Source organism: Rhipicephalus sanguineus, chromosome 2 (genome assembly GCF_013339695.2).
Source record: "Rhipicephalus sanguineus isolate Rsan-2018 chromosome 2, BIME_Rsan_1.4, whole genome shotgun sequence".
In the NCBI taxonomy this organism is placed as follows: Eukaryota; Metazoa; Arthropoda; class Arachnida; order Ixodida; family Ixodidae; genus Rhipicephalus; species Rhipicephalus sanguineus.
Genome location: NC_051177.1, coordinates 51,761,053 through 51,767,573, shown reverse-complemented (window position 1 = coordinate 51,767,573; position 6,521 = coordinate 51,761,053).

The following is a 6,521-nucleotide window of genomic DNA, read 5'->3' as shown; positions in this document are numbered from 1 at the left end:
CACCCCCTCTCCTATACTCTCTCCCATTCCCCTCTCCATTCCTCTCTTCCCCTTTCCTCCTCTCCACTCCCCCTCTGAAACGCGGGCTCGATATGCCGAAACGCTGCTTCGCATTGCCTCATGGTCCCCTTCTTTATACTCCCGGTGGTTTGTGCATACGCTAAGTTTAGCGCTAAAGTTCCAGATTCTTGTCTTTTACTAAAACTCTCTCGCGTAAACATTCATCCGCTTGTTCGTAACTGGATAATGTTGCTCATCGAACCGCGAACAGCTCGTATATATGCTTACAAATACAGATCCTCGGTTTCCCCCGTTTTCTCTGGTGTACCCCAGGACACTCCTATTTCTATACAGCGGAGTTGTTAATATTTTCGTTATGCCGTTTCGCGTCGACGGAAAATGAACCGCACGCGCTATCTCCGTCCTCTTCTTCATCTTCTGCTTCGCTCCAAGAACACGTGAGTCGATTTGTCCGGCGTGGGATGCAATAACTCTGATGTGTGAGAGAACGAGAACAGAGAGATAGAAAGAAAAGGAGAGAGAAGGAAAGAGAAAGAGAGAAATTCGTGGCGAAAAAATTTCTTGCTGAGGCGGGATTCGATCCCGCGTACCCACGATCCGAAGGCGAGCGTCGTCACCATTGGGATATATCCAGGCACACAGAACGTAACATAGCCTTGTGTGTATAAAAAAGAAACGTTCTTGTGTATTATAGTATAACATAGCAAGGGTGTGGGAAAGGGAAGTGCGTGCGGGAGGAGATAGGTGAGGGTGAGGAGAAGGGGAGATGGCAAGTTACAGCACAGAAAGAAAGGAAAAGAGAGAAATAGAGAGAAAGAAAAAGGAAGAAAAACAGAAACAGAGAGACTCAAATAAAGATATAGAAATATATAGATAGAAAGAAATGAGAAGCGAGAAAATAGAGAATGGGAAGAAAGAGAAAGAAAGACAGAAGGAGTGAGAAATAGAAAGAAATATATACAGAGCAAAAGTAAGAAATAGAAATAAGCAGAGACAAAAGAGACAAAAATAAAGAGGAAAATAAAGAGAAACAAAGAAGCCCCCCCCCCCCCCTCCCCCCAGCTCTGCACTTCCTTTAGGCTTGGCACCACTAGTACGAAGGTGCCTTAATTTTTTCCTGCCTTTATGACCCGCCATCTACTGTAATCTCGGTCATTCGCTTTTTTGCAGATGATCGTGTCCTGTAGCGCCCTGTCAATAACCTCGCTGACTTCTCTCTCTTCCCTATGGAAGACAGGTGTGCGACATGGCTCACCCGGCCTATAAGATTAGTAACTCTACAATATCAAACATCGACTCCTTTGAGTACTTAGGCCTTCACCTATCCAAAGATTTGTCGTGGTCAAATCATGTAACCTACCTTATCAATTCAGCTAACAAAATTCTAGGTTCTCTTCACCTGTAATTTTTTCATGACACAGCCATGCACACGTAAAATTAATTGTCCATAAAACGCACGTGCGACCTAAAGTGGAATGCGCTTTTCCTATCTTTGGCACTTACCAATCTAATCTCACTAAAGCTCGCGAGTCTGTTCAGAACCGTTCTGTTAGATTTATTATCTCAGATTACTCATATCACACTAGGGTCGTTCCACGCCAAATATCCCGTTCATTTTGGCGACCATCTCAAATGCGTTCGAAAAATATCGTGCTAACTTATTGCGTTGAAAACAATGAATCGCGCGAATATTCCGGAAAACAAAAAAAAATTTGGTCACGTAGGAAATTCCCCGAATTTCGCAGAATGTCGTCTGAGGGGTGTATGTCAGAAAATTTATTCTGAGAGTGTCATTTCGCGTTTTAATGCCAATTTTTTTTTTTTTTTTGCAGATAATGCAGCGGCTTTTGTGTAAGGTGTTTGAATCTCAGTAACATTACTGCAATTTTTCTGTCATACACACCTCCAGAAATGTTGCAAAAATGTTCTTTGTTAGCATTTTTTCTGTTAGTTCTCATTAACATTTTTTCCACGGTTACACATGCCATTTATGGGAAGTCGTCGAGCAAGGAATGTCTGCTACGGGGTCAGCATTCCTATACGATCATATATCTTCATCACGGCGGCAACAGCTAATTATTTTACGCTATCATTTTATACCATTTCAGACACTTACGTGTAAACCGTCTTGCTTCGTGCCTCCGTCTGAAAGCAAGGATGGCCGCGTTTCTTAGATCACTGGTGTACGTGCTCCGCTTTGTTACTAATCATATTCAGCTCAAAGTGAAACGAACGCAATTCCAAAGCCGCTTGGTGATGTTCTGTCAGGCCGATGGATCTTACGTGCCCGTTTTATATATACCTTAATGTACTCGTAGAACGTAATGCCGGCAAAACGTAATTCAGAGGTAATTCTGCCGAATGATGTATTATGCTTCTCCATTAGGACTTAAGCTTGGTTAAGCTCCATTAAGCTTGGTATATTATGTTAGGGTCTGGTACATTGTTTTTCTAAGAAATATGCCTGTTGATGTTCATCTTAGCGTTTTATTCGATGATTGGACGTCCCATCATATGAAAACTATTTAGGATTGTTGAATTACCTTTATTTATTATCGTGTCTAATTTTGGCTTTTTCCTTTTTTTACGCTTTCTGCTGTTCTTTTTCTTAGGTCGAACTCCTTTTTTTTTTGCCTGCGACAGAGTATTTTATTGTTCGTTTCCTGTACTGCTGTTTGCTACTCCAGCTAATTTTTCTACATTCACTCCTGTATACACAAATTTTGTAATTCATTTAACGACTAAATAAAACAATTTCTGACTCTGGCCCATACTCGGTCCTGAAACGTAATTTTTTTATGCATGGGCATCATGTGTCTCATTCAGGCTTGTCTTGTTGTTGCACGTAAGCACCGAAGCTCGAAGGAGAAAATAGAGACAGTAAAAAGAGACATAAGGACAGACAATAAGGAAAACGTACGGAGGGTCATCTCCGCTATTTTTTTTTACCTTCGTCCTTTAAGATCGTTTAATGATATAATAACTAGCCCGGTCTCGAGCCAAATAGAAATGCCATTTCTAGTTGGCTAGCCAACACCTTCGCTCTGCGCTCGCTCGTGCCTTTACTGCCGTACAACAGCCTCGACCTGAAATCAGCCTTGATCCTATCATTATTGTGGTTACATCTCCAGGAGATGCCCCACTCGCTTATTGTGAGAATGCTAGTTAGCTGGCCGACGCAGACGCCCACACGTAAACTGTTTAGGCCATTGATCCGCAAAATTATCATAATTTGTGATTCTACCTGGGGCTGCTCTAAACACCCCCCACACCTGACACACACAGGCACGATACCAACACACACGTTGGAGCAGTGGGAGGCGCGACTGTCCAGCTCAGACCTGGCCGATCAGCAAGCGCTGATCGACCAGGTTGAACGGGCGGCCAAGGCCAGTGGGGCCCTCGACTAGGGTTCCCCCCAAAAGAATTTTTTTTATTGTAAATAAAGTTTATCTCTCTCTCTCTCTCTCTCCCCATTTAGCTGAGCACCGTCGTAGCAATAGCTTTAGCCCTTTCAGGCAGTGAGATCCGGAGTTTCCCAGTATATGTATATATGATATGTCTCATGTTCAGATTGGAGTTATGGCGCGAAGTCCCAGAATTTAATGCTCTTTTGGTCTCTCATAAACCGTGTATAGATGGCTTGCATTGACGTCACTGAAACCACCATGTTGGAGCACCAGCCTCTGGAGACGCGACGTTTGCAATGCCACATTAATGCCATCAAAACGCCACATATGCAGGTTCTTTCTTTAAACATGCACAGAGACGCTCCTTGCACGTCATTTTCACATTGACGCAATTTGTTTGTCATCAAAACCACCATTGTGGAGTACCAGTACATTCAGAAGCTGCGTCCATGACGCCACGTGCAAGCTATCAGATATATTGATTCGAGTCAATCGCCTAAAAGTGGATGCGCCGAATTCTTTATGCACACTACACCTGATGTACGGTACTCGCGGAATAAAACGCGGAAATTTCGGGCTAAGTAATGCACGTACATTCGTTTCCAGCGTCTAAAGTTCGTGTCATACGGGCGTAATTTTGACTGCAACACTTACGTCAGAGCTAACATTCCCGTTAGCGGCCACATTTGCAGCGACATGGCGCGATTATCAAGAGCAATTGCTCATATCACTCGTTATACTAAAAAAAACCATTTTGCGTTTCAATTTGTGAGTATTGTACGCAATAATTACGTGCAATGCGATCAGCGCTATCACCGCTTTGTTTGGACTGAAATTGTTTCTATATCTCGATACCACTCGATCGTGTCATTCTTGCATTTAACCGTGTTTGCAACCACACTCTGGCACTACCTTGATAGCGCTGCTGGCCACGCAGTGGCTGTCATGCGCAGCACTCATTCAACAACTGACAACAGAACACAGGAAGTGTCGCAGCCAGCGCCTTTAATGATGAATCTTGTACTCAGTACAGCAAAGGACACGCGAAGTTACATACACTGCGTACGGAATGATCGCGAAGGCTACGAAAACCGAGAAGGAAGACCTTTGCAGTGCTTTCCGCTACAGCAGACGTCACCGAGAACGTACGCGAAATGCACAATCATCCGTCAAAATTCACGTCGAAATACATTAAAGACACTGACTTCTTGGGGTATTTCTGACGTCTGACACGGCTAGGGTGCGTTCGTCAAACGCTGAAGTGTGTGACAGACACGATAGCTTTCGAAATATTCGTTACACTTCGACGCATGCGCAATCGTTAACGTAAGCCATGCAATCCACGAGGCTGTAGCGGTGATCACGGCACGCTGGTAAGTGAGAGGCACTTCGAGAACAAACTGATGACGCATGAGGAGGTTGAAATCGCCATACGCGGGCGACGTGTAAATGACGTAAGGCAGATAAAAAGGAAGAAAGAAATTTTTTAATCAGAACTGCGAAAACGACATAGGCGCGAGCACTATGCCGGCAAATATGAATGAAAAGCGAGCTGTTCCACGAACGTTGTACTCGATTAAGTAATCTACAGAGGCGAAAAAAAAAAAAAGACACAGCCCATAAAGGTACAGTTAACATGACTCTAAACGAAATCCAAGCTTTCCAAGAGCGTTGAAGTTGAGGCGGCTTTCGTGTCTTTTTACGCCACAGTCACAATGGGGGCGCAGTTGTCCGTTCCGTAAGGCGCAAGTCCCACACTCTGATTAGTTTGTAAGAACCGAAGATCGGCGCACACACACTCACGCACTTAACATTATGCACACTCAGACACGTCACACAAGCCGGGCTGCAATGCACGGAAGTATAACAACACTCCCGAGCTTCGATGCCGACAATTTTTTTTTTTTTCACAGGCACGATGAACTTTCAACTGAAACATCGCCACCGCACGGTCACTTAGGTTGAGCAAAATAATTAGGTCACAGTCGCACTATCTTCACGAAGTAAAAAAAAAAAAGAAAGACAAAAAACATAAGCCACGCTTCTATAAACAATATCCCGCCGCATTCCGAAACAGCGATAGTTAATACTATGCAACGTGGAACGTGCAAAACCTTCAAGCATGGATAAGCCTTCTCTTTCCTAGGTGTCCCATTTTCCTCAAAAAGGTAAATCGTAAGAACTTACAAGGTCGCGCCTCAAAACTATAAATCCTGTGATCGTTCGAATAACTCAGCGTGACAGTTACGGGTAAATACGATTGAAAAAAAAAAAAAACATTTAGTTTTTGATGTCAGAGCTCCACACTTTGTTAGTGATGCCACTTCATATCTAGCGCACACACAAGAAAGGGATCCAATGGTAAAAGTTGACAGCGCGAGTCAAAATCTCTATTCAGATACGAGTAACTCTGACTGATAAAGCATGTAGATAAAAGGAGTACCTAGAGATAAGCCGATAGAAGGTCCGAGGTTGTGTTTGAGATCTCTCTTGTTACCGCTATCTGTATAAAAAACAAGCATAGCACTCACAGCACGCAGTTTGTGCGCAGCTCGTTAGAGCATTCGTTATCGCTTCACTCGGTGCGCACACACTTTATCAGGCTTGTTCAGCACAAATTATCTTTGCTTATTGTTCCTTGTTATCAGACGAGATAATGCAGCACACAGATTTCTTTTTCTGTTATTGGGGGTTATACGGTAATAACCAGGAAGTATGCTCAGTGCCCTGGTATCGCGGTGCCCACGATTTCTAAAAAGAGAGATATCCCAACAAAGACGACTCTCTGGAGCAGCTGAACAATGAACGGAAACGCAAACAAGCGTTTTCGTCGACATTATCGATTCTTTCCTTCCGTTGTGATTACGTGTAAAAGCTACCATTTGAACAGTTACAGCAGCTTCTACAGGCACCTTATAAGCACCGATGAAAAGGCCAGTGAAACGCTTCTTTAGTTGGAAAAAAGAACTTTGACTCTGCAATAACACCAGCAGACGGCGCAGGAAAAAGCACGTGGGATACGCTTGGTTAAGTAATCTGAGGTATGCGAAGCCCATTCTATATAGCTTAAGCCATACGCAGCACTCGGGC